This window comes from Papio anubis, chromosome 20 (assembly GCF_008728515.1).
Source record: "Papio anubis isolate 15944 chromosome 20, Panubis1.0, whole genome shotgun sequence".
NCBI lineage: Eukaryota > Metazoa > Chordata > Mammalia > Primates > Cercopithecidae > Papio > Papio anubis.
The window spans coordinates 14,587,631-14,608,046 of NC_044995.1; the positions used below are offsets into that span (position 1 = coordinate 14,587,631).

General features: G+C 52.3%; 1 protein-coding gene across 2 annotated transcripts in view; it reads left to right on the plus strand.

Annotated features, from left to right (window-relative positions):
- POU2F2 (POU class 2 homeobox 2) overlaps nucleotides 1–20,416 on the plus strand; it is a 111,340-nt gene that overhangs the window by 43,072 nt on the left and 47,852 nt on the right. The gene's annotated exons all lie outside the window — the stretch shown is intronic.

A 20,416-nucleotide genomic window follows, 5' to 3' on the forward strand; every position in this document is an offset into this window, starting at 1 on the left:
TGGTTTTGGTGTCTGTGTCCCTTCTAGTCTCTTTCATCTTCTGTCTCTGCTTCTCTGTGCGTCTCTCTGTGTGTCCCTCTGTCTCTCACTCTGCCATTCTCTTTCTCTTGTCGTCTCTCGGGGTCTCTGGCTGTCCATCCCTGCCTCTGTGTGTGTCTCTCTCGCTCCCCCTCCCTGCCCCCCCCTTTTTTTCCTGTTTCTAACACCCACACTCACATCCTACCTCTGGAGTAATTGCTTTTGTCTGGGTTGGACTGGACTTGTGGTGGGGGGAGGGCGGGGGGAGCGGGTGGCGCTGGGGGGGTTGGGAGGGACGGAGGTCGCTTGGTGGAGTTGAGGTGGCATCCACCAAAGCAGGGGTGTTGAGGAGCAGAGCTACAGCCTGCCCAAGGTGTGGGGAGGTGGGGGCCTGGGCCCATCCTGGCAGGGGTCTGGGGTCTCTGGCAGGGAAGGGAAAGAAGGCAGGCAGGCCCTGACATTGGGATTTGGAGATGATGTAGTGATAAAACAGGCTAGCCAGTGTCTCCGTGGCAGCCCCTGCTGCCTCGCCACCCTCCCCCACTCAGAGGCTCAGAGTTGTAGCCTCTACACACACATACCCTGCCATGTACACCGAGTCACCATGACACACACAGGGACACACCCAGAGCCTCCAGCCCACTTGTGGAAACACAGTCGACCATCGGCACACAGGGACACACAACATCACATAGACACACAGAGAAACCACATGGACTCTCCGACACTCATGAGGAGAATGCGCTTCCAGTACACACAGAGACCACCGCGCAGATCCCTGAAGCACACACAGCTGCCCACAGGCACAGGCACGGGTCCACACGGGACCCATGGAGGCTCGCGCATAGCAGCATCGGTGCTCAGACACTCTGGCAGGGGCACGCACACGCCAACACACACAGGCTTCCAAGAGCACATGGGAACACACAGCTACCCCATTAACCGGGGACAGAGGAGACAGATCCCTGAGGTGCTCCTGGGATACATCCCCAAGGGACAGACAGAGACATAGGGATACCCAGGGTCAAGGAAACACTCATGGAAGTGCATACACAGCCACCCAGTGCTCCTGGGACACATCCATGAACTCATGGTCACACACAGACATGACTCAAGGGCCAAGACGCTTGGGTATGTGCAGTCCCAGAGTCTCCCAGCAGAGCCTGAGGACACATGCACACCCTGCGTCCATGGCAGCTTGCACACCACAGACCTCTCGCTGGAACCTCCTGTCCGAAGCCACACAAGCCTCCCACCCCCACCACACATGTGCAGGCCAGACCCTGGGGTGAGGCCAAGGCAGCTTCTACCCACAGGGACCCAAAGGCGGGGCAGCTGGCAGCTCTGTGGGTAGGCGCAGGCTGGCCTGAGGGGTCGCCCCACTGTTCTTTGCGTCCATTCACCGTAGGCTACTCCAGCACCCCCCAGACTTTCCCCTGCCTCACGGACTCAGGACAGTGTCTCTCTGGACCCGCAGGTGCCCCCTGCCCACCTCCCAGAGCTCTGTCCGTCACACACCTTCAAAGGGCCCCATCTACCTGAGCTGCTCCCAATTGAGGGGATGCCTGCTTTCTCCCAGGGGGCTTGTCCCTCAATTTATCCCAGCCCCCTACCTGAAACTGTGGCCCCGATCCCCATCTGCTTCCTTGCCCACTCCCATACTCACCCCCTCTCCCGGCTGTCCAAGCTCTCAGCCTCCCTAAGCTCTCCTGCTGTAGGGGAGTGGTGGGGGGTGCCTGGCCCCTCAGAGGCCTGGGTAAGGGGTACATGATGGTGGGGGACCTGGGTGCGGCTCCAGGAAAAGGAAGCAAGGCAAGCAAGGGAGAGAGAGAGAGGCAGAGGCAGGCAGCCAGCCAGCCGGCTTTATATCCCTGCCGTATTGATCCACCATGTCACAGCCCCGGTCGATAGCCAGCCAAGAAAGAGAGAGGGAGAGAAGGGAGGGGAGGTTTGGGGGAGGGCAGCCGGGACCCCTATAGTCCTTGGCCCATCTGGGGCCTTCTTGGCAGGCTGTGGGGGCATGTGTGAGCCCATCCCACCCCCTCCAAAAGAGGCCCGCCTTATCCTCCCCCTCTTCCTCTTGGCTGCGGCCCTCTCAGCCAAGAGCCACCTCAGCCTTCATAGGAGAATTTAAGTACAGAAGATCTGCCTGTTTCCTTCTGTCTCTTTGGAGGCTCCTTATCCCTGTGGGCATGGGGGCTCACAGTTGTTCATTGCCTCAGCTACCCTTTGCGCCCCACAGTTGGGCTTTGTGGATGGGAGGCCCTGACGCAGTGTTATGGGTGGATTGTGACCAACCAGAGTGTGAATCCTCCTCCTTCCCTGTGGCCATGGGCCACATTTTCCCAAAGGGGAAAACTGAAGGCCTCTTCCCCAGCCACCTCGAGCCAGGTACTCAGGAGCACTCTGTCTATGTTGGTTTCCCGCCCTTTCCGACGGACATTAAGTTTCTTCCCACAGCTGTGCCAGGCCAGTGCTCGAGGTCACATTTAGACATTTTTTCTGGCTTCCTCCCCTGCCCACTGGCTTAAGAGAGGAGAACGCTTAGCCGCATTTTTTCCTCAGCCTCCTCTTCCCTCTCCATAGAACCTTCTACCATCTGCCCCCACCAAACCTCCCCTGACCTGGGTGGGGAACGGCAGGAAAGGAAGATGTCTTCCCTTAGTAGGAAGAGAAGTGAGGGGCGAGACTCTGGGACAGCGCTGAGAACCCTGGGCCTAGGCTGTCTCGCCTCTCTGGGCCTCAGTTTCCCCCCACCCCCATCCGACCCTGCCCAAGCTGGAAGGTCTGTATGGCTCTGAGATCCATAGGGATTGGTGCAGATGGGAGGCAGGGCCATCCAGAGGGTGAGCGCAGGGCCAGAGGGGTGCCTGTTGCCCCTCCCTCAGCCAGGACTGCCCGGGTCCCAGGTGCGTCCCCCCAGCCCCCAACTCCCCAGGGCTCCAGTTCTTTGTCTGTCCAGATCCTCCTCTCCTCCCAGCCCAGCCTCCGAGAGGTTGAGGAATCACCTTAGCCTTGACCCGAGGGGGAGGGCAGAGGAGGGGCAGGCGGCCCCCACCCCCGCCTTCTGCCCATGGCCATCCCCACAGCCCCTCTCCTCCCTGCTTCCCTGAGTACCAGGCCATCCCGCCAGCATCAGGCCGATGCTCCCTTTGTTAGGAAGGGGGAGGGGAAAGAGACAAGCTGAGGGGACGTGGCCTGACCCCCGACCTCTCCCCCTCCCTCCTCCCATCTGGGTCCCCAGGGGCTCAGAGCCCCCTTGACGGACAGTTCTGACCATCAGCCAAATGGCTCCAGGACTGAGCAGGGGGCCAGGTAGGGGGGAGGGGAGGAAGGCCTGGCCAGGGCCCTCAGCCCACCACGGATATGTGTGTGTGGGTGCTCTGAGGTTGGAAGGAGGCCCCTAGGAAGGGTGGCAGGGGGAGATGGGCACCCACAGAAGACAGGCTGTAGGAGGAACCTGGTTGGATTGGGGGATACAGAAGCAAAGTGGGACTCATCCCAGAGCCAGCAGTTCTGGGCACCCTGTGGATAGGGGCCTGGCCCAGGCAGATGCCCCCACCCCGCCCCCACCTGGCCTGCGGCATTGGGAGTGCAGCGAGTTTTAAAAAAAATTAAAAGAAAAAAAAAAAAAAAAACAGGAGCAGGAGAAGCTGGGGGAAAAATATATAAGAAAAAATATAATAAGAACTAAGCGGTGGCTGCAGGAGAGAGAAAGGGCAGGAGGCGGGGAGGGGGGTGCAGGGGGGAGGGCGGCTCGGGCCCTGGTCGCTGCGAAGGCCGGCCGCCGGCCTCTGCGCTGAGCCCTCCGCGTCCCCCCTGCCGGCCCCCTCCAGCCCCGATCGATCCAGTTTCTTGGCAATAAAGCATTTTTATTGTCAGCTGCCCTGAATGCCAAATGTGAGCCTGGTCCTGCTCCCCCCCCAACCTGCTTCCTAGCCACCCCTCCCCCACCCCTCTCTACCCCCTCCCCTGCCATTCCCCCCACCGCAGGATCAGCATCGTCCATCACCAAGACCCCCTCCTCTTCCTCCTCATCCATGTCAGCTGCAGTGCCCGCACATCTTCAATAATCCACCAAGCCCTCCACCCCCCATCTAGGCCTCTGTGCTCCCTTCCCTAACCCCAAACCTGCAGAGGAGCAGAAAGGTGGTCACGGGATGGGTGGTCTTGGGGGGCACAGGGATGGGTAGGAGGAGGTATGGGAGGGTGTTGGGGTCGCCAGGCAGGGAGACGATGGCCACAGGTTGAGGGAGGCATTGGCCAAAGTCAGGATAGCCAAAGCCTGTCCCTTGGCAGCCAGCAAGGGACAAGAACAGTAGGGTGTCTGTGGGGACCAGTGCCTGGAGAGGGGAGACGGGCTGCAGCCCCTCTGCCCCTGGTTACAGCACTTCAGCTCTCAGTCCCCCAGGACCTATCTCTGCTCCTTCCACACTGAACTTGGCCCTTTTCTTTGGGAGGCAGCTGGGTGTAGGAGAAGAGAGAGGGCCGGGAGCTGGACACCTTCCCATGCATCAGTCTCAGCTCTGCCCAGAGCGTCCCTTCAGGGATGGGGATGACACCACACACCCTGCTGGACTGCTGGTGTGAGGGGCAGAGGAAAGGGTGTTGGGAAGCAATTTACAGAAGGCCCTGGTGGCCCCATGTCAGCTTGCTCTTCCCCTCCCTCCCTCTTTCTTTTCTCTCCTGTTTTCTTTGTCTCTCTTTCTGCTGTTCTCTGTCTCTGCCTCTTTATCTGCATCTTCCTGTCTCTGTCTCTCTGTTTCACTCTGACTCTCTTTCCTTTATTGCTGCCTCTCCCTCCAGGGATTTAAAAACCTCCATATACTTCTCTGTTCTACCTTGATAGTCCCCAGTTACTCTTTCCCTGCACCCCTCTTTTCTCTGTCCTGCTGCATGCTTTTCACTCTGTCTTTTTCTACCCTGCTTGCGCCCCACATCCCTTGTCTAGCCCCATCTCTCTTGGTTCATCTCCCCTCCCACAGCCATAGAAAGAAGCGGAGGCTCAGGTCCTTGGAACATCAGCAGAACATGCAGAAAAAGGGTCTTAAGCCCCTCTTCTTTCTCTTGGCAGTGTCAGTGCCTAGGGGAGTTCAAACAAGTCTGCTGGGAACTGAGGGGTGGGGTCTGTCTGTCTGCCACAGACGAGCTGTGTGGCTTTGCTCAAGTCATGCCGGCCCTGAGCCTTGGTTTCCCCTGAAAAGTGAGCTGCTCCAAGGGTGTTTACAGCCTCCCCTGTGGATTATATTGCCTCGAAAGCCCAAGGTCCTCTGTATCCTAGGGAGGGAGTTCAGGGCAGGATCTGCACGCTGGGAAACATGGTTGCCCCTCTTCTCACCTTCTCATGGTGTCTTGGGAAGGTGAAGCTGCAGACGTGGGCAGGTCTAGGGTGCCGAGATTTTTCCTCTCGGTCTGGGTGGCAGAGAGGCCCGACCAGGGTCATGCTTTAAGGAATATGGGGCATGGATTCAATACGCCTGGGTCCATGTCCATTGTCAGCTCCCCAGAGCAGGGGCCGTGACATCACTGGTCCCTGATTCATTGCTTGCCACACATATGGGGTTCAAGGGACATTTGTGGAGCAAGTGAGGAAGAACCCATGCAACAGTATGGGCTGGGGCGGGGCCGGGCCGGTTGGGGAGGAGTAAGTCCTGAGTAGGAGGCACAGTGGGAGGAGCAGAGGGGTTCAGACATCTTTGGGTTGAATTGAGAAGTTGACGGATGGAGGCATTTGGAGGAGGAGGAGGATCTCAGGATGACCCTGGGTGTCCTTGCCAAGCCTCTCTCCTTCACCTAGGACCAGTCACCTCTACCTCACACCAACAAGCTCTGCATTAGTGCAGCTTTCACAGTTCCCCACCTCTGGCCTCACAGCTACCTGGTTTGCGGAGGGCAGTGAGGATCTCTGTGTTAGAGAGATCCCTCTGACATAGGAGATCGGCATTTGTGTTTCAAAGGTGTGTGCAGACCCACGTATTTACCCACATGCTATGTGCTTGCTTATGCCTGAAACAATGCTTACTTTTCACCAGTTATGAATTTTTTGGCATTACCATCAAACAAAAGTTTTCCAAGTAGTACAAGGCCTTCCTAATAGAAGACAGAAAGGTCCCTCTGGGCCATGTGGGAAAGGCCAGGGTGTGAGCATAAGAACTAGGCGTCAGCTGGGCCAGGGCTGGGTGGGTCTTGGGTTGGAGATGAGGTTGGCAGGATCAGCTGAGGAGTATAGGATTCGGGCCAAGGCCAGGAAACCTGGAAAGAGGTGAGGGCTTTGGGGGTGAAGGATGAAGAAGGGGGCAAGAGATCAGGGGATGCTTCTCCTGCAATGACCATTTCACCACCTCCCTGGCTGCCTGAGGAAGGGCCCCCTGGACAGGGGCTGCTCTTTGGAGTTCACAATATGTACAGGTTTCCCACTGCCTGCCTTGAGAAGGCAACTGGGCACAGATTTGGGAGTCCCTTTCCATCTGGCTCCGGCTGCCCCTCCTGTGAGTCCTCTCTGACTGACCGCTAGCCTCTTATCATCCTTCGCTCATGCTGTTCCCTCACTGGAAGCGGAACCATTCTGGCAGCTGCTTATGGACTGCCTTCTGTGTGCCCGGCCCTCAACCTGTGCTCCTGCTGACCTCCGACCACCCTAGGCTGTAGGCATTTTCATTATTCCCACTTTGCAGATGGGGACATTGAGCCTCAGAGAAGGGAAGTGACTTGCCCAAGGTCTCTAGACAGTGAGAGGCAGAGCCAGGACTGTGATTCTGGCTGGCCCTCTGAATTGATTCCATTCATGTTTGTCAACAGCCCACTGCTAGGGGTCAAGCTCTGTTGGAGATGCTCGGGAAACTTGCCTGCCTTGGTGTGAGGAGTACAAATCCTGGCTCTTCCACGGACCCACCATGACACCCCGGGAAGGGGGCTCCTCGTGTCTGAGCCTTATTTCCTCCTCTGGGTCATAACTACTACCTCATAGGGGTCAGGGAAAGGGGAAATACAAAACGCAGTGTCACCTGACAAATGGCCATGCCCTTTCCTGTTGTTCTTCTCCTCTCTGACTCCTGCCCATCCTCTAGGTTCCAGGTCTTTTAAACTTTCATATTTGTGGAGCATTTTTTCCTAACGCACTGTCAATATTCATTGACTATTTGGATCCTTACCACTAACTTTTAAAGGAGGAATTATTATCTTGATTTTATAGAAGTGGAAACTGAGGCTTTGAAGACTTAAGTACTCTGCCTCAGGTGCTTGTCCCTATGCAGGATCCATTTAATTCATTCATTCCATGTGTCTGTTGAGCACCCACTATGTGCCCGGCATTTGTTGGGCACTAAATATGTAGCAGGAAGCAGAACCAGCACAGCGTATTTTCATGGAGTTGACAACTAGAGAAGATGCAGATCTTTCAGTGTAAACATCAATCAAATACAAAATCAGAAACTGATAAGTCTGTCCCAAAGAATAGACTAGAATAGGGAGCCAGGAGAGAGGGCAAGGTATTTAAGCCAAACCTTAAAAGACGGGTAGGATTTAACGGGGCAAAGAACACAGGAGAAGTGTTCCAGGCAGAGGGAATGGCACATGCAAAGGGCCTGGGGTTGCAAAGAGTGTGGTTTAAAGAACAGAGAGGAGACAGCACAGCTTGGAGCAGGGTAGGCAAAGAGGAGAGTGATGGGGGAAGAGATGAGAGGTGTCAGCAGGGGTGGGATGACATAGGACTTTATAGGTCGGGTTAAAGCGATTGAGTTTTATTCCCAAATGCATGGGAAGCCCCTGGAGAATCTTAAGCAAGGGAGTGACACCACCTGATTACGTTTTAGAAGGACCCTCTCTGGGGGCCGGTGGGGGAGATGAGACTATCTGGGACAGTCATGGAAGAAGGGATACCTTCGGGGAGGAGACCACTGAAGTCACTCAGGCCAGAGGTGGTGGTGGCCTGGACTGCAGTGGGAGGAGTGGAGGAACCAGAGAGAGCTTTTGCTTTTGGAATTGGTGACAATATCAAGGCTCAAAGAAGTGGAGAGCAGAGAGTGAGAGTCTGACCCTTCCAAACCTGAGCTTTTCCTCTTACCAGGTCAGGTGCTACTTTTTCCCTAGGAGGCTGCCGGAAGCCTCCATGAGGCAGGTGCCTGCATTGCTTCTATTTAGTGTTCTCCATGTGAACCCTAAAGTGCCTGGTTGGCACTGAGAAGTTTGTTGCCAGACGGGGATCTTGCACAGATGTGAATGAGGGGCCTTCCCTTAGGAGACTTCATGGAGGAGGTGAGTTCTGAGTAAGGTGGTGTAGGGAGCGAGTAGATTTGAAGGTGTTGGCTCCTCTCACAGCTGGTCTTTCTGTGTGAGCTTGGAGAATCTGCTAGGGCCCCACAAAGTAGGGCTGGGGAGCATTGTGCAATCTGCATCCCAGAGTTGTCATGACTCAAGGTGGGCAGGTGACGTGAAGGCACTCAGTGAATGGTTCATATTGGCAGAAGGCCGTAACTGGGGACAGGGATGGGAGACGCATAAATGTCTCAGACAGCAAAGCCCAGGTCCAAGTCCAGTGTTTCCTGCTGAGCCAATGGGACAAAGTGGGCAAGGGTTTGAGGGAGAGGAAGAGAACAGTGGATGGCAATGTGAACTTTGGAGTCCGACTGCCTGGGTGCCAATCTCGGTTCCATCTGTGTCTCCAGCCAAATGATTTAACTTTGCTAGGCGTCAGTGTTTTCCTCTGTAAAATGGGGATGTTAACAATGCTTTTTTGTAGAGTATTGAGAAGATTCAGTGAGAAAATGCTTCTAAATATTAATGTAGGTGGAGGGCTTCTCTTTAACTTGTCTAAAGCAGAACTATTTTTTTTTAGACAGAGTCTCGCTTTGTCACCCAGGCTGGAGTGCAGTGGTACAATCTTAGCTCACTGCAACCCCCACCTCCCGGGTTTAAGTGATTCTCCTGCCTTAGCCTCCTGAGTAGCTGGAATTACAGGTGTGTGCCACCATGCCCAGCTAATTTTGGTATTTTTAGTAGAGACGGGTTTCACTATGTTGGTAAGGCTGGTCTTGGACCCCTGACCTCAAGCAATCCACCCACCTCGGCCTCCCAAAGTGCTGGGATTACAGGCATGAGTCACTGTGCCCGGCCTAAAGCAGGACTCTTGATTCCCTTTTCCAAGTTTCTCCAGGAGCTTGTGTCCATCTCAGTAAATGGTTGTCACACCAACAACCTAGACTTCCTCCTTGATCCCTCACTTTCCTTCAAATGTCCAGAGCTCAGAGTTTGCTTCAATGATGACAGGCACTGTATCTCATGTGATCTGGGCCAATACAGTTCTGTTAAGTTAAACTCCTCTGAATCAATGTAGAGCACGTTCTGTAGGCAGGGCCCTCTGTGGATGCTGTTCAGGGTCCACACAGTTCTGAGAAAGGCACAGAGAGGTTGAGTGGCTTGCTCAAAGTCACACAGCTAGAACTCAGAAGTCTTTGCAGAGGCTGAAAGAGGCCAAGGCCACTTCTAATTCTTGAGCCTCCTAGTGTACTAAGGATGGAGGAATACTGAAATGGAATTACAGACCTGTGCTTTTATCAATGACAACAATAAAATACCACATTAACTAATATTTATAAGATCATTTCAGGATTTATTAAAACAAAATTCATAGTATCTTACAGGTGGTGTGGTCTGTCAGTGTCACTCAACTATAAAGTAGAAAATACACATCTTGTTTTAATTTCATCCCCTTAGGAATGTGACCAAGTGACACATAGGCCACACCTAGCCCTGCAGCTGGGACCTAACTACCTATTTATGTGACTCCAAATTTGACACCTTTTCAGCCATCCTCAGTTGCTTTTGCAGAGAGGCAAGAGACCCAGGACCTCACAGACTTTGGAGGAAGAGAAACATGCATGTGATCAGTGTAACAGCAAGGCCTGGGGCAAGGGGAGCTGGGCTCTGGAATCGGCCTGCCCATGACTGACTCTGGGCAACTCTTTGCCCTCTCTGACCCACCTTGGGGTGCTCCTCTGAAAAGGGGGCGGATAATAACAGCCCCTGCTTTAGTGCATTGTTGGGAAGATGCCAAAAGATGATGCAAAGAATGCACGTAACACATGCCTGCACAGAGCAGGTGCCATGTAGCTGCTCTTGTTACTTAGTAGAATAGTGGGATGGTCTAGGGGCCTGGGGCGTCGAGGCTTGAGAGCTCCCCAGGAGCATGGCCAAGCTGAGCCACCCTGTGTCCCCAGCTCCTGGCACAAGGTCTGGAACAGTGGGCCCTCCCTAAAGATGTGGAACTGAATGGTGTGGAAGAGGCTGTTGCCCAGGCTGAGCAGGAGTGGAGCACCAGGGGAGGACCAGGGAGCTGAGTGGAGTACCTGGCCTTTGCCTTCTTCTCCTGCCTTGTGAGGCCAGGCGGGTGCTCCCATTAGCTCCCTTTTGCAGGGTGTGGAGGTCATTGCCCCTTTGTCAGCTTCTTCTTCAACGAATCAATACCAAACACCTCCTGGGTTGCAGGTGCTGGAGACACAGCGGTGAACAGGACAGACACAGGCTAGTATGATTATTATCATGGTTCTAATCGGAATGGTGAATGTGGATTCACATTAACTCATTATTAAAAAGAAGTAAAACAATAAGTGAATGGATAGAGAAAGAGGGCTCTGTCCAGCCCAGTGACGGGAGTATGCCATGAACCAAGGATTATGATTAATCCAATTTTGTGCACCTGGGATCCTTCTAAAAGACAGGATGAGACATAACGGGACACACGTGCTCCCTGTGCTGGCATAAACATTCAGGTTGGGGGAAAAGAGGTGATAAACAAGCGTGTGACATGAAGCTTGAAGGTGAGACAGCAAAAAGTGTTAGAAAAAAGTGCAGCCTGGTAGAGGACATAGTGATGAGAAGTGCCATGTGAGGCAGGATATCAAAAGGCCTCTCTGTGGAGGGGGTGTTTAAGTGTAATTCTGGAATAAGTAAGGGGATGAGCTATAGGAACACCTGGGGAAGGACTGCACCAGGCAGGAGGAAGGGCAAGAGCAAAAGTCCTGAGGCAAGAAGAAGTGCAAGTGTGGATTGCAGGAACAGAAAGGCAGCCAGCTTGGAGGAAGTGAGTGAAGAGGGTGGGGAGAGAGGAGTTGAGGCAGGCAGGGGCCGTTCAGAATGAGGCATCTTGAAGCCGGCTCGCTTTGCTGGCCATCTCTGTGGCCTCCCAGGCTTGGGTCGTTAGTACCCTGGACAGCGGCCTTGGCCCTTCTGAGCGCTTGCCGAGATGGGCGCTCCCTACTGAACACACAACTTATATTAAGTCTGTTTCTGGGCAGTGAAATGGGGATAGGGAAACATGATATCGCAGTGATTGGCCCCTGCCCACAGGAAGCATACAGTCATTGGACAAGACGTTAATGTACAGTTTAATGAATTTTTTCTTTTTTTTTTTGAGGCAGAGTCTTGCTCTGTTGCCCAGGGTGGAATGCAGCAGTGTGATCTCGGCTCACTGCAACCTCTGACCCCCGGGTTCAAGCCTCAGCCTCCCGAGTAGCTGGGATTACAGGCATGCACCACCACACCCAGCTAATTTTTTGTACTTTTAGCAGAGACAGGATTTCACCATGTTGGCCAGGCTGGTTTCAAACTCCTGGCTTCAAGTGACCCAGCCTCAGCCTCCCAAAGTACTGGCATTACAGGCGTGAGCCACCACACCTGGCCAGTTTAATGAATCTTGATCCAGTGAACATCTGTGCATTCACCACTTGGGTGGAGATGTCAAAAGCACCCAGAAACCCCACCCCGTGTGACTCTTTCCAAACATACTCCTTCCTCCCTGCTGGAGGTAACTACAATTCTCACTTTTGGGATCATGATTTATTTGATTTTCTGCATGTGTATCATTTGATATGTTCTAATTTTAATAATTAAAAAAAATGAGTACAGGCCAGGCACAGTGGCTCATGCCTGAAACCCCAGCAGGTAGGGAGGCTGAGGGAGGAGGAGCACTTGAGCCCAGGAGTTCAAGACCAGCCCATGCAACATGTTGAAATCCTGTCTCTACCAAAAAGTACAAAAATTAGCCGGGTGTGGTAGCATGTGCCTGTAGTCCCAGCTACTCAGGAGGCTGAGGTGAGAGGATTGCTTGCTGGGAAGTGGCGGTTGCAGTGAGCTGAGATTGCACCACTGCACTCCAGCCTGGTTGACAAAGTGAGACGACCCTGTCTCAAAAACAAAAACAAACAAAAAACCCCCAAACCCCAACCCCCCCACCAAAAAACAAGTACAATCTCATTATAAAAACTAAAGTGATGGCCGGGCATGGTGGTTCACACCTGGAATCCCAGCACTTTGGGAGGCCGAGGCAGGAGGATCACGAGGTCAGGAAATTGAGACATCCTGGCTAAGATGGTGAAACCCCATCTCTACTGAAAATACAAAAAATTAGCCAGGTGTGGTGGCATGCGCCTGTAATCCCAGCTATTCGGGAGGCTGAGGCAGGAGAATCCCTTGAACCTGGGAGGCAGAGGTTGCAGTGAGCTGAGATCACGCCACTACGCTCCAGCCTGGGCGACAGAGTGAGACTCCATCTCAAAACAAACAAACAAACAAGCAAAAACTGAATTTATTACAGAAGAGGTTATAATTAATTACCTTCCAGACCATTTTTTCTGCATTGGCTTAATACTTGTGCACCCATAGAAAAGATATAGTTTTTAAAAATAGATGTATGTGTTTTACATCAATGATATTAAATTGGATAAATTGTTCTGCAACTTGCTTTTTCAGTCAACTGTGTCTTGGAGAACTTTTCATGTCCACACCCATAGATCAGTCTCATTCTCTTTCATAACTGCAAAGTATTCCTGAGTATGAATGTATTATAATTTACTTAGCCACTGTCCTATTGGTGGCATCTAGACTGTTTCTTATTTTTCTCAACCTCAAATCATGATGTAGTTAGTGAACATGTTTGTTCTTAGGGCATGGTGGCAAGTATTTAAGATTAATTAAGTTCCTGGCCAGGCATGGTGGCTCTTGCCTGTAATCCCAGCACTTCGGGAGGCTAAGGCAGGCGGATCACTTGAGGTTGGGAGTTCGAGACCAGCCTGACCAACATGGAGAAACCCCATCTCTACTAAAAATACAAAATTAGCCAGGCGTGGTGGTGCATGCCTGTAATCCCAGCTACTCGGGAGGCTGAGGCAGGAGAATCGCTTGAACCCAGGAGGCAGAGGTTGCAGTGAGCCAAGATTGTGCCATTGCACTCCAGCCTGGGCAACAAGAGCAAGACTCCGTCTCAAAAAAAAAAAAAAAAAGTGAATTAAGTTCCCGTCAGCCAATGTTACTGCCTCCATTTCACAGATGAGGAGCCTGAGGCTTAGAGAGGGAAGTCACTTGCCCAGGGTCACACAGCAAGTGAATGGAGTAACCAGATTCCAAACCCTCGTCTGATTGACTCCCAAACTATTCATTATATGCACCTGTATAGATGGTTAACCATCTGCAGGGCAGTTGTCCTTACCCAACAAACATTCCTGGAGCCTTGGCTAAATGCAGGCCCAGTGCTGGGCTCTGAGTCTACAAGAACATGTCAAACTGAGCCCTGTTCTCAAGGAGCTCACAGTCTGTAGGGACAGCCTCACTGGGGGTGATTCAGTGCAGTACCATTAGTGCTAAAGCCCAGGGGTGCTGCCTGGAGCTGTGGCAAGACTGAGGTCAGGGAAGGCTTCCAGAGAGAGGAGATCTGAGCAGAGGCTGGTGTGTACAGAATTTGTGTCAGACAAAGCAGGCATGAGGGATGGGACACATAAGGGAGCCCAAGTTATTGAACAGAGGAGAAAGGTGAGCTCTGAGGGTGAGATAGCTGAGGAGGTTGAGAGGCACCATATCCATTTGGGTTTGGAGAGCCAGCCTTAGATTTTATTCTGTGGACCATGGGTGCCTGGAAGGATTTATTCATTCAACAAGTAAGGTTCAAGCATCAACTATATGCCAGGCACTGTTAAAGCACCAAGAATACCACAGTGAACAAGACAGAAAAGGACACCTGTCTTCAGAGAGCTTACATTTTAGAGGGTGAAAGAGACAGTAAAGCAAATAGGCGGCAATTGAATTTCAGAGTGCTCTGAAGGAAATAAAACTGGGAATGGAGCGGAGCATGACTAGGGAGGGTTTCTCTGAGGATTGGCGTTTGAGCGGAGTCTTGAGGGATGAGAGGAAGGGGAGGAGGTGGGGAACAGCGTTCACAGGGGCTGGCAAGGTTGAAGGCCCCATGTTGGGGACAAAATTAGCTTCCTCCAGTGTGTCTGGGGTGTGGTACTGCCGTGGCCAGAGGGGAAGTCCTGTAGGGCCCTGGAGGCCACAGTAAGGGGACTGGGTTTGTCCTGGGGGCAGCATGGCTGGAGGGCTCTGGACCAAGGCCATGGGCTCTTGCTTTTCAGCCTTTGGACAGCTCCCTGTGCTGGGGTGACAGCAGCGGCCTCTGAGCCTGCAGAGTTGGTGCTAGGCGAGTGGGAGCTAGAGAACAGAAAGTGTGCACATGGGTTGTGGAAAGCCTGTGGGTCTGGGGGCTCCTGGGCCAAGAGTGGAGCCTCGTTGAGGAAGACCCAGGGCCAGGCGCCTGCTCCCACAGGTCATTCGGAGACCCTGGTGAGCACATGGCAGTGGATGCCAAGGGACCCTGTTCCTGGGGGATCTACAGTCTAAGTGAGACTCGCACAAGCCAGGTTGAGGAGCAGCGAGCTCAACACAGCAGCTGAAGCACAAACTTTGGGGTCAGCAAGCCTCTGGGTTCACCCCAGCCTCATTGTGTGACTGTGGGCCTCAGCTTCTTCATCTTTAAAGTGGGGATGATAATGGTCTCTCCCTCAGAAGATGACAGTGAGAAGTAAATGGGTTGCTGAGTATACCCAGCCAGGGCATCCTTAGAGTAGGCTGGCCATGCTTTACCTCCCTATTGGCAGTGGCTGGTTGAGCCATCAGTCCATCTCACCTGTTCTTGTTTCTTTCAAGCTATATAGAATGTTAGATCTGGGGCCAAGCACCATGGCTCATGCCTGTAATCCCAGCACTTCGAGAGGCTGAGTTGGGTGGATCACTTGAGGTCAGGAGTTTGAGATCAGCCTGGCCAACATGGTGAAACCCTATCTCTACTAAAAATACAAAAATTAGCTGGACATGGTGGCGCATGGTTGTAGTGCCAGCTGCTTGAAAGGCTGAGGCAAGAGAATCACTTGAACCCAGGAGGTGGAGGTTGCAGTTAGTCAATAAATAAATAAATAAATAAAATGAATAAAAGAATGTTTTAGCTGGAAGCAGTCTTAGAGTGCTTCTCCAGCCCATCTCAGACATATATCTGGGGAAACTGAAGTCCAGGGAGTTCAGGGGGCTGGCCCTAGGTCACTAGAGGGGGAATTTCAGAACAGAGATTGGTTGGTCTTCTTTTGTTTGTTTGTTTGTTTGTTTTTGAGAGACAGAGTCTTGCTCTGTCGCCCAGGCTGCAGTAGAGTGGCGTGATCTTGGCTCACTGCAACCTCCACCTTCTGGGTTCAAGTGATTCTCCTGCCTCAGTTTCCCAAGTAGCTGGGACTACAGGGATGTGCCACCATGCCCAGCTAATTTTTGTATTTTTTAGTAGAGATGGGGTTTCACTATATGTTGGCCAGGCTGGTCTTGAGTACCTGACCTCAGATGATCCGCCCTCGTTGACCTCACAAAGTGCTGGGATTACAGGTGTGAGCCACCACGCCTGGCCAGTTAGTCTTCTTTTATCTTCCTTGAGCCACATCACAGTGCTTCTTTTCTTACATGAGGAGAACTGGGAATTCTGATGGATGTGGAAAATTGGCTGTGGTGGGGAGATATGATGAGGAATGTTTGTGTCCATGTGAATTTGTTAAGCATCTGCTGGCTTCCTGGTCCACAGACCTTGCTTCTTGGAAGATGCTGCTTCCTGACTTTCCCCCGGGAACTGACCCAAGTGTCGTCCCCATTCTGCTTCCCTTCTCACTGTCTTACAGTGATGGCCTCGCATCCACCCAGCCACCCCAGCCCAGCACCCACTTCCCATATCCTGTTCCTGTAGACTCCAGCTTGAATGTCATCCTAATCCTCATCCTAATCCTCATGACTCCGTTCTCCCCTCCCGCCTTGGACCACTTTCCCAGCCTCCCCACTGGTCATCCTGCTTCCAGATTCCATGCTACCAGCCTGTCCCCACATTTGTCCCCAGTAGAACTTCCTTACACAGAATGCTTCTGCACAGAAGCCTTCCACCTGCAACTTCAAATCCAACCTCAAAGCAACTTGAGGACAAATTTGGGAAAGCCAAATTTTGTAGTTTTAGTAGAGATAGGATTTCACCATGTTGACCAGGCTGATCTCAAACTCCTGACCTCAAGTGATCCACCCACCGCAGCCTCCCAAAGTGCTGGGATTAAAGGCATGAGCCACCGTGCCCAGCCCCAGCTCTAACTTTCTATAGCTTGAAAGAAACAAGAATAGGTGAGATAGACTGATGGCTCAACTGGCCACTGACAAAGTTTGTCCCCACCTTGGGGTATTCAACCTTGGCAACCCCCTTGAATGCTGCTTCCCACCTCCTGCCCTTTTTTTCATCCTTCAGGACCTCGGGTCCTACCCTGATCTTTCTTACCTGAGCTTAAGCTCTTCCACTTGCCCCAATCTTCTGTGGCAGGAAAGATACTTTAACGTACCTGGACCTCATTCTTGACTTCTCTGTGACTCCCATGCCCCACATTCAGCCAATCACCAATTCTTGCTTCTTGTCACCATCACCGAATGGTGATGTGGAACTCATCAGCTTCCTCACACTGACCCCCACACCCCATCCTCTGGTTCTTCACTGCGGCCTCCAAAGCAGCCAGGATTGTCACAAAAGTGTTCACAGAACCACGCCACTCCCCTGCTTGAAACCTTCTCAGGTGTCCCACTGTTCTTGAAGTCGCAAATTCTTACCTTGGCCTTCAAGGCCCTGTGTGGTCTGGCCCTGGCCACCTCACCACCTCACACCTCATCTCCTATCTTCTCTTCTTTGTTCACTCTGCTCCAGCTCTATAGGCCTCCTTTCTGGTCTTGGAATTGCCACCCTGTTTACTGCCATGGGGCCGTCGCCTCCTCTGTTCCCATTGCCTGGAGTGTCTTCCTTCACATTCTTTGCCTCAAGAATGCTGTGTCCAATTGCTATGTAAATGTCACTTCCTTGGGACAGTTTTCTGCAACATGCCACCCTTTGTTTACATCAGGTATCCTCCTTCTACTTTTTTTTTAAGAGTCAGGGTCTCTCTCTGTCACCCAGGCTGGAGTGCAGTGGCATGATCGTAGCTCACTGCAGCCTTGACCTCAAACAATCTTCCCACCTCAGCCTCTCGAGTAGCTGGGACTACAGATGCATACCACCACACCCAGCTAAGTTAAAACAATTTTTTTTTGTAGAGATGGGGTCTCGATATGTTGTCCAGACTGGTCTGAAACCCTTGGTGTCAAGCAACTCTTCCACCTCAGCCTCTCAAAGCGCCAGGATTACAGGTGTGAGCCACCATGCCCAGGCCCTTCTCTACCTATTCTTGAAATCACTTTTCCTAACTTAGAATTACATATTTATTTGATGGCTTTTTATTTTTTATTTGATTTGTTTATTTATTTATTTTAGAGATTGGGTCTTGCTCTGTCACCCAGGGTGGAGTGCAGTGGCGCCGTCATAGCTCATTGCAGCCTTGAACTCCTGGGCTCAAGTGATCCTCTTGCTTTACCCTCCACAGGAGCTGGGACTACAGGGATATGCCACCACGCCGGGCTAGTTGATAACTTTTAAAAATTGTTTATCCCGGCCGGGCGCGGTGGCTCAAGCCTGTAATCCCAGCACTTTGGGAGGCCGAGGCGGGCGGATCACGAGGTCAGGAGATCGAGACCATCCTGGCTAACACGGTGAAACCCCGTCTCTACTAAAAAAATACAAAAAACTAGCCGGGCGAGGTGGCGGGCGCCTGTAGTCCCAGCTACTCGGGAGGCTGAGGCAGGAGAATGGCGTAAACCCGGGAGACGGAGCTTGCAGTGAGCTGAGATCTGGCCACTGCACTCCAGCCCAGGTGACAGAGCGAGACTCCGTCTCAAAAAAAAAAAAAAAAAAAAAAAAAATTGTTTATCCCCCAAAGTCTATAAGCTCTATGGGGTGCTTTTAACCACTGTATTCTCTGAGCTTAGCAATGGCTTAGCACATAATAGCATTTATTGGATACTTATTGAGTGATAAATTACCAAGGTATTTTTATCCACTCCAGTCTTCCTCTCAGACTGTTAGCTCCTTGAGGTCAGATTTTAGATCTAGCTCACCTCTGGGTCCTCAGCTCCTGGCACAGGGCTTGGCACTGAGGGATATGAGGAAATGTTTGAACTGAAGGAAATGGGGAAGGGTTGGCCCACCTTCAGCCAGGAGCTGATGGGATCAGGATTACCGAATATCAAGAAACTGACTTGAAGGCTGTGGGCATTGGGCTGTGAGCTGCAGAGGTATTCCAGCATTGCTGACTGGACAAGGAGTGGCTGACTGTTACGGTTGTCTCCTGAAGGATGGGGAGCATTTCACGCCTCCAAGAAGGAGCTCCATGGCTCAGTACAAAGTGATCAAGCTGTTAGGGAAACAGACCTGGGCTTAAATCCTGACTCCACCACTCACGCTGTGTGATTTGGGGCAGGAGACTTCACCTTTCTGAGGCTCAATTTGTTAGTAAAATGAGGATGATAGCAGACCTTACCTCCTCAGACTGTCATAAAGACTTAGAAATAATGTATTGGTTCAAATAGCACAGAGTAGGCTGGACGCAGTGGCTCACGACTATAATCTTGGCACTTTGGGAGGCTGAGGCGGGTGGATGGCTTTGAGCCCAGGAGTTCCGAGACCAGCCTGGGCAACATGGCAAAACCATGTCTCTACTAAAAGTATAAAACTAGCTGGCTATGGTGGTGCACGCCTGTGGTCCCAGCTATCTGGGAGGCTGAGGTGGGAGGATGGCATGAGCCTGGGAGGCAGAGGTTGCAGTGAGCCGAGATTGTGCCACTGCACTCCAGCCCCAGCCTGGGTGACAGAGCCAGACAGTCTAAAAAAAAAAAAAAAAAAAAAGGAAAGGATAGACAGCAATGCTGTGGTGGCTGCTGCTCCTAATGAAGACAAAGAGGAAGATATATTTTAAGTCTCGGAATGCTGGATATTCCTAAACAGAACTTGACTTTGACTTAGGGCTGCCGGAGAAGCAAAGGGGCTCTTCGGGTCTAGAGGGCAAAGCAGGTGTGTAAACAGAAAATAGGCTTGAGGCTGGGCGTGGTGGCTCATGTCTGTAATCCCACCACTTTGGGAGGCCGAGGTGGGTGGATCACATGATCTCAGGAGTTTGAGACCAGTTTGGCCAATGTGGTAAAACCCCATCTCTCCTAAAAATACAAAAATTACCTTGGCCTAGTGGTGCGCACATGTAATCCCGGCTACTCGGGAGGCTGAGGAGGCATGAGACTTGCTTGAACCCAGGAGGTGGAGGTTGCAGTGATCTGGGATTGTGCCATTGCACTCTAGCCTGGGCAACAGAGTGAGACTCTGTCTCAAAAAAAAAAAAAAAAAAAAAAAAAAGAGAAAAAAAAGAGCCTGGACTTTAAAAATAAAGCTAAAGCTTAATTTAATTTTTTAAAAAAAGGGAAATAGGCTTGAGTCCAGAAGCCAGGAAAGTGGGCAAGAGTGGCAAGCAGTGTCTAGGGTGGGCCAGAGCTGAAGCTGGGCATGGTTTGAGGGTATCTGAGGCCCACTGGGGGACCACATGGCCCTGCAGCAGGAGCAGACACACATCTCTTTGTGTATGTGTTTGTCTGCCACCCCTGTCATCCTGTTTTCCTGCTTGTTTGGGTCTCTAAGTTAGCTTTCCCTAACCCCCAGAGGTTGCCCCTGGCCTGGGTGCTGCTGAAGCCCTGTGTGCTTAGATGCAGCAAGGAGACTGGGCAGAGGGAGGTGGGTGTCACTGAGTCTTGGGCCCAAGTTCATCTCTTGGCCCAGCCATGGACTCGGAGTGTGGCCTGAGGCTTGGTCTCTCTGTCTCCTGACAAGCTAGGGGTCTGAGGGGCCTCTCTGAGCTCCCACATGCTATAGCCTTACAGATGAGGGCAGTGCCTATGGGAAAAGAGCAAGGATGATGCTGGGGGCTGAGTAGAGAGATCGCCAAAGCAGCAGGCATTTAGAGAGAGGCTGGGGAACTGAGCCACAGAGAGGATCCCCAGGGGTGGCCAAGAGGAAGAGGCCATGGCTGGGGGGCCCTGAGGGGTGAAGAATCTCACTCTGCTGTCCCCGGTGGGCTGGCTGCTCCCCCCCACCACTCCCTGCCGGGCCCTCGGGGGACCTCGCTCTAATAATGTATTTGATCGACTCGCCGGCCGCGTACAA